Source organism: Saccopteryx leptura, chromosome 5 (assembly GCF_036850995.1).
Source record: "Saccopteryx leptura isolate mSacLep1 chromosome 5, mSacLep1_pri_phased_curated, whole genome shotgun sequence".
Taxonomy (NCBI): domain Eukaryota; kingdom Metazoa; phylum Chordata; class Mammalia; order Chiroptera; family Emballonuridae; genus Saccopteryx; species Saccopteryx leptura.
Window position 1 is genome coordinate 29893768 of NC_089507.1, and position 6000 is coordinate 29899767.

At 47.7% G+C, this 6000-nt stretch overlaps 1 protein-coding gene across 7 annotated transcripts in view; it reads right to left on the bottom strand.

Annotated features, from left to right (window-relative positions):
* The window catches only part of APBB2 (amyloid beta precursor protein binding family B member 2), a 392308-nt gene extending 386645 nt beyond the window's left edge, over positions 1 to 5663 (bottom strand). For all 7 annotated transcript variants that reach the window (XM_066387008.1, XM_066387007.1, XM_066387012.1 and 4 more), the window contains exon 1: positions 5459 to 5663. The gene's annotated coding sequence lies outside the window, so the exon portion shown is untranslated. The remainder of the gene's footprint in view (positions 1 to 5458) is intronic.
* Positions 5664 to 6000: the final 337 nt, after the last annotated feature.

Consider the following 6000-nt stretch of genomic DNA (forward strand, 5'->3'; position numbering starts at 1 on the left):
GGGCAGAAAGAGGCCTGCGTGCCGTGAAACAAACATCAAGATCCGTCACCGTAGGCCTGCTAAATTCACATTTCAGGCACTCGCCCTTCCGGCTCTCCCAGACCCTCATGTTTCATCCTGGCACTTTCCTCGTCATTCTTAGGCTGTCATTCAAAAATACTCGCTGGTTTCCCGAGCACTTTCAGAATGAGTTTCTTCTCAGTTCCCAGGTCCTTGGGTCTGGACCAGTGACTACATTCCTGGAAGGCCCAGGGGCCCCATCCGCACCCCCACAAGCTCCAGTTTGACCTGGCCTCCACTCTTCAACTTGACCTGAGGGCAGGGCTGTCTACATCTCGGGCCTGGATTCCCAGACTTATCAATTTCATGGACCATTAAGCTGCCAAGTAAAAATATTCCCATCAATTCATTTAAAAAAAAAAAAAATCTTACCCCCAAATCAGAAGGGTATATTCTCAGAGAAAAGGACACATCTTCTAATTTGAACACACTTATAAAGCAGTCACTGCATTGTCATCATTATCATTTTTATAACGACAGCAAAAATGTCACCACGAGACAACAGCCAGCGGGCCTAGCATTGTGCTTTGCATACAGGGGTCTCCAAACTTTTTACACAGGGGGCCAGTTCACTGTCCCTCAGACCATTGGAGGGCTGCCACATACAGTGGTCCTCTCACTGACCACCAATGAAAGAGGTGCCCCTTCCAGAAGTGCAGTGGGGGCTGGATAAATGGCCTCAGGAGGCCGCATTGCAGCCCGCGGGCCGTAGTTTGGGGACGCCTGCGTAGACACTCAGTTACTTTTAAATGATAGAGATTCTAAGCTCTGATACACCGGGCGGCGGCTTTGTAAAGGCTGTAGCCCACACCACCACTAACGCTATGCATTTCCCTCACTCTCTGCCAAGTGCCCCCCAACCTCGTCCTCCTAAGCGCACACGCCTAGCGCAGTTCCCAAACCGCGTTCTTTGCAGGCAACTTTAAAAGAAAGAAACAAAACCGCTCTTCCTCTAACTTTAAGCTCTTCTACAGCATACTTTCCAGTCGAGCTGCACTTCAAACACCTCAGTTATTACCAAACAGACCAAATTTTGCAAGATCTCTATAAGAGGCAAAGGACAATATGGCTCACTTTATTTATAGCCACTCTCAAATCACTAATAAACAATACAGAAAAACTTCAATCATAACCCCATACCATTCATTTTTTCCCATGTTCTCTTCCCCTCTTTGTCCATATGACTCTGTATATAGTTCATACACCAATGAACTATATACATTGGGACTTGTTTCCTGTCCTGACTTTTGTTCAATGCTTAGAAGACTGCGTTAAGATACACATATTAAGGAAATAAGATTATGAAGAAAGGAATGTCTCCTGTAACTCTACACCCAAAGGACTCTAATATGGATTCAGGCTTCTTACTTCTTGCCAAGCCGTGATGACTTGACTCTCTGCCCTCTCCGTTCTTCCCCGCTGCTCCCAGCTCTCCCCCAGGGCGTCGAGTGGCTCCTCCACTCCTAGCAGGAGCTCAGTAAATCTGGAGCCTGGTTATGCTCAGAAGCTCCAGACTCACTATCCATTTATTATCAATTATTTAAATTCAGTAACAACCCTGGTTTCTCCTTACCTACCTCACTTAAAGGTTAATGAGGCTGAGTTTTGTGAGCATCTGGAAAGCAAAGTGCACTAAAAACACCAAATGGGATCGGTTTCCTTTATTTTCCGGCCCATCACAGCTTGCCAAAAAAAAAAAAAGGTTCATGATCTTGCCAACAACGTGTGGGCACATTCCAACAGCCATCACTTGCTACCAGAGCAGCTGACTATGGACACCTACCCAACCCAGTGATGGTGTAAACATGAAATGATGGTTGTGAGCCAGAAACCAGGGCCGCACTTCCAATGAGGGCTGGGGAGGGCAGGGGCATGGGAAAGGCTTGCCAGAATGTACTGCGGGTGGGCTCAGCAACCAAGGAGTAGGACACCCTTCTCCACAGCTCCGTGGAGGCTTCTTTTGCAGATCGCCCAAGAGTGGCATCTCCCTTGTTAGATGCTATAAAAGTTTTAAACATCTGATGTGCTTTACCCAAATCTAATCATTACTTTATCTCCTACCTCGTCTTGGTCAGGGCACAAAGAGTTAATTTTAGGACAATCATTCTTTAACAAGTAAAAACTGAAAAAAAGGGTAGGAATTGGCCAAAACAGAAGGGCATTTAACAAAGCTGACAGGTCAGACTTAGTGAAACACAAAATCGGCTCCATCTAATACTTTAGATGAAGTCACCCTCTACAAATGGCTGTATCACAGACCCGTTGGCCAGGACAAGAGGACTCAACAGACACCAAGAGGGTACATTCTCTGGCTAACTCCCACATTTTACAAATGGGAAAAACTGAGGCCCAGAGAAGTGTACTGACTTCCCCAAGGTCACACAGTAAATTAAAGTAGTAGATGAGCCTGTCTCAAAAGGCAAGTCATGTGAGTCCCTGGTTGGTAGTCTTTCCACCAAATCCCTGGAGACCTTTAATTATGGAGAATCTGTTACTCTGCTTCTAAAGACCATTTCCACTGAAATGCCAACACATATATAACATGTAGAATATGCACTAATAACACATTAAAATGAAAATAGGTAACCTGGATTCACTTTCCTTACATTTGAGGTTATTTGTTGGTAGTACAATATTATAGAAAATAAATGAACACAAAACAGTTTTTAATCTGGACAGAGCCCAGGCCAGGTAGCTCAGTTGGTTAGACTGTTGTCCTGATATGCCAAGGTTGCAGGTTTGATCCTCAGTCAGGACACACAAGAATCAACCAACGAATGCATAAATAAGTGGAAACACAAATCAATGTCTCTCTCTCTCTCTCCCCTTCCTCTCTCTCTCTCTAAAATCAATAAATAAAAAAAATTTTTTAATCTAGATGGAAGCTTCTTAAAAATTTTAAAATCATTTTGAAGACAGGCTGTTTCAATCAAATTCAATTCTAAATCACAGATCAAAGATGTTTTACAAGAGAATACTTATTGAATAATAATAATGAAGCCAGTTGAAAATGTTCTCATATGAGATAAAACTTTAAAATTCTATTGTTATGCAATCAAAGAACTTCTCACCTTCTTAAAGGGGTTTTCTTGGAAAGGTGACATTTATGTCGAAGATACTAACACATTAGATAATATATGTAAGGAGCTTAATGGCAGACTTGACCCATAGTAAGCATTGAACAAATGCTATTTCCTTAACCCTGGGTATGAAAATAAGTATCATCTACATTTATGGGAAAGTTTTCAATATTAATTCCTACTGTAATAGGGAGGAAAAAGGATTCAATGTTTATTGTTTCTCTGGTAGCAGGAAAAGAAAAGTCAGCAAAAGTTTAAAACTGACATAAAAAGTAACAGATCTAAAATAGTTTACCTTTGTACAGATGGATCCTCACAATGCTTAATAGCCTTTTCCTAAATAACTTTGTTGTCAGTAATCACATTGCTCAAGTTAAGTGTAAACACCAGTCTTTTCCATTTAAGCTTATAGAGCTTTTCCACTACCACTTTATAAAAGTTTCAGAAAGTGGGACCAAGCTGGCTCCATGGAGGCAAATTACTTAGTTAAAAGTACACTTTGGAAAAGAGAAGCACATAACACATAAACCTCTTTCCTGGAAAAGAATCTCAACTTTATAGAGTCCTCTCTCACAGGTTCTGAGCAAACGTCTAGGGACCTCCCAGCGTTTGATGACCCTGAGTGACTTTTCCAGCCAAAGACAAAAGTACAGCACAGAAATCCTACATCTGCCCCCCCACCCCAGTGTCCTGACTACCAGCCCATTGCCCTCTACTGCCACCTGTGTTCTCTCAGCATTTCCCCCAGCATAGAGAGAGGTTCCTCATCCTCTTGACAAATGTTATCCTTTTCAAAGCAGTGCCATTTCTAGGATTCTGCAAGTTATGATAAACAAGTGTTGAGCAAATATTGCTTTCAAACTACAAACTGAAAATACAACAAAGCTGCTACCTACGTTCATAAAGAAATCCCCTCTCAAGGATTGTCCATTCCTGAAAGGCCAGCTACGTGATTTTCAGATACTCTTCATTGTCATGGGCACTGCAGGACAAGATTTGAAATATAAATCCATGACTAGGATGAAAAAAAAAAATCAAAGATTTAATCGACCCAAATCCAGAACAACAGATAAGAATGTCGCTGTTTGTTTTTTTTTAAATCAGTGAAATATTAAAACAAATGGCAAAAGAATGCCAACCTCACAAAGTTTCCTCATTTCTTGGAATTCGAACACCACTGCTGGCATCATTTTATGATAATCCTTTAAGTCATCAGGCACAACGTAAAAGCCAGTGACTGCGGGACTTCTTAAAACTGTGCCCTCCCAGAGCACAGTCTAGTCGGAGCTTACGACACGGACCTTACTCTCCTTGCAGTCTTGGTCCTTCCCAACCAGTCGTTCCATCAAAAAACGTTTCTGACAGTCGTGCCTCTAAATCGCGCAGAACTTGACTACAAAACGGCCACAACTCTAAATCTGATTTCTCCAATTTATTTTATTTTAATTCAAGTCCCATGCTCCCTCGACCCTTCGCCCCTGACTTCTCAGCTCTCTCTGCACCGATGTGGAGACCACCTTTCATTGTTTCTATGGGACTCCGCATCCACGCATCGGTCCAGCAAGGTTTTCATCACACAAATGTCATCTCTAGTTGTTCAACCTTCCGTTCCGCCCCGCGAGCAGCAAACGGGCTTTCTGGACCCAAAGGCCAGCTTTCCTGATCCGGTCCGCTTTGCACAGCCATTTTCTAGTTAAAAACCCTTTCTGTCTCGGGGCGGAGAAATGAACTTTTCCCCCTTGGATCTCGCAGAGGCTGGTCTCCGACCCCCAGAGAAGCCAGCTCCGTCTCCAACTCCCCGGCAGGAGCGCACTGCCGCTCCGCGAGGGAAAGCCCAGCAGCACGGCGGAGGCCGGTGCCAGGGCTAGGGGGTGTGCGCTTCCCCGCTGGCGTCCACCTTCACTTTTCCCCTCCGCAGCCCCCACCCGGCGCACCCCTTCCAACCCTGCCTCCGCCGCCCAGGCCCTGCCAAGCCCGGGCTCCCGAAGGAAAAAGGGAGCCGGGGAGCAGGAAGGATGCAAGTCAGGGAGAGAGCCCGCAATCGCCGTGCCACCCGGCCCTGCGGCGCGGGCGGAGGGCGCACGGGGCGCACAGGACTCCGCAGCAGGCGCCCGCTGCAGATGCGACGGCAGCTGCTGCAGCTGTGGCTGCGGCTGGGCGGGAGGCAGTGGCCGCGCAGCCCTCGGGGCCGGGAGAAGAGGAACAGCCGCCGGGACTACGCGCAGCTACTCGCGGCACGCCGCTGTCCGATCTCTCACCAGCATTCCCGGGCCGCCGCAGGGTCCAGGGCAAAAGCAAGGAAGAAAGTGAAGGCTCACCGGTGGTGCGCGCGGTGCTCGCCTCAGCTCCGGCGCCCGACAGCTCTGCTCCAGACTCGCCCTCCGCGAAGCGCCCGGATCAGCTGCGGGTGCAGCGCACGAGCTTCCTACTTGCGACCAGGACAGGCTCCGGCGACTGAGCATGCCCAGTGCCGCTCCGCGAGTCCCGCGCAGGGAGCGACGCCGGCGAGATTCCACTTCTCCAGGCTTTGGCGGTGGCTGCGCGAGGAGAGGCTGGAGGGGCCCGGCCAGGCGGGGGCCGAACGGGAGAAAGGCGGGGCCGAAGGCGGGAGCCGGGGAGGAGGGGCGGGCTGCGCTCCTAGTGCGACCCCTGCAGGCAGAGGCTGCGGTGTCTCTGGGACGCACCGTCCCGCTAGCATCTTGGAAAGGCAAGGAGGCGGTGGTGGCTAGGGTGTGGAGACCCAAATGCAGAGAGTCAGGGTGCACCCGGTATTTCCTCCATGTAGCCTGGCGTCTATCTGCACCAAAAGGCAGTTGGACCATCTTATCCCTGGCTCGTCTTCTCTCACATGTCTGCATTG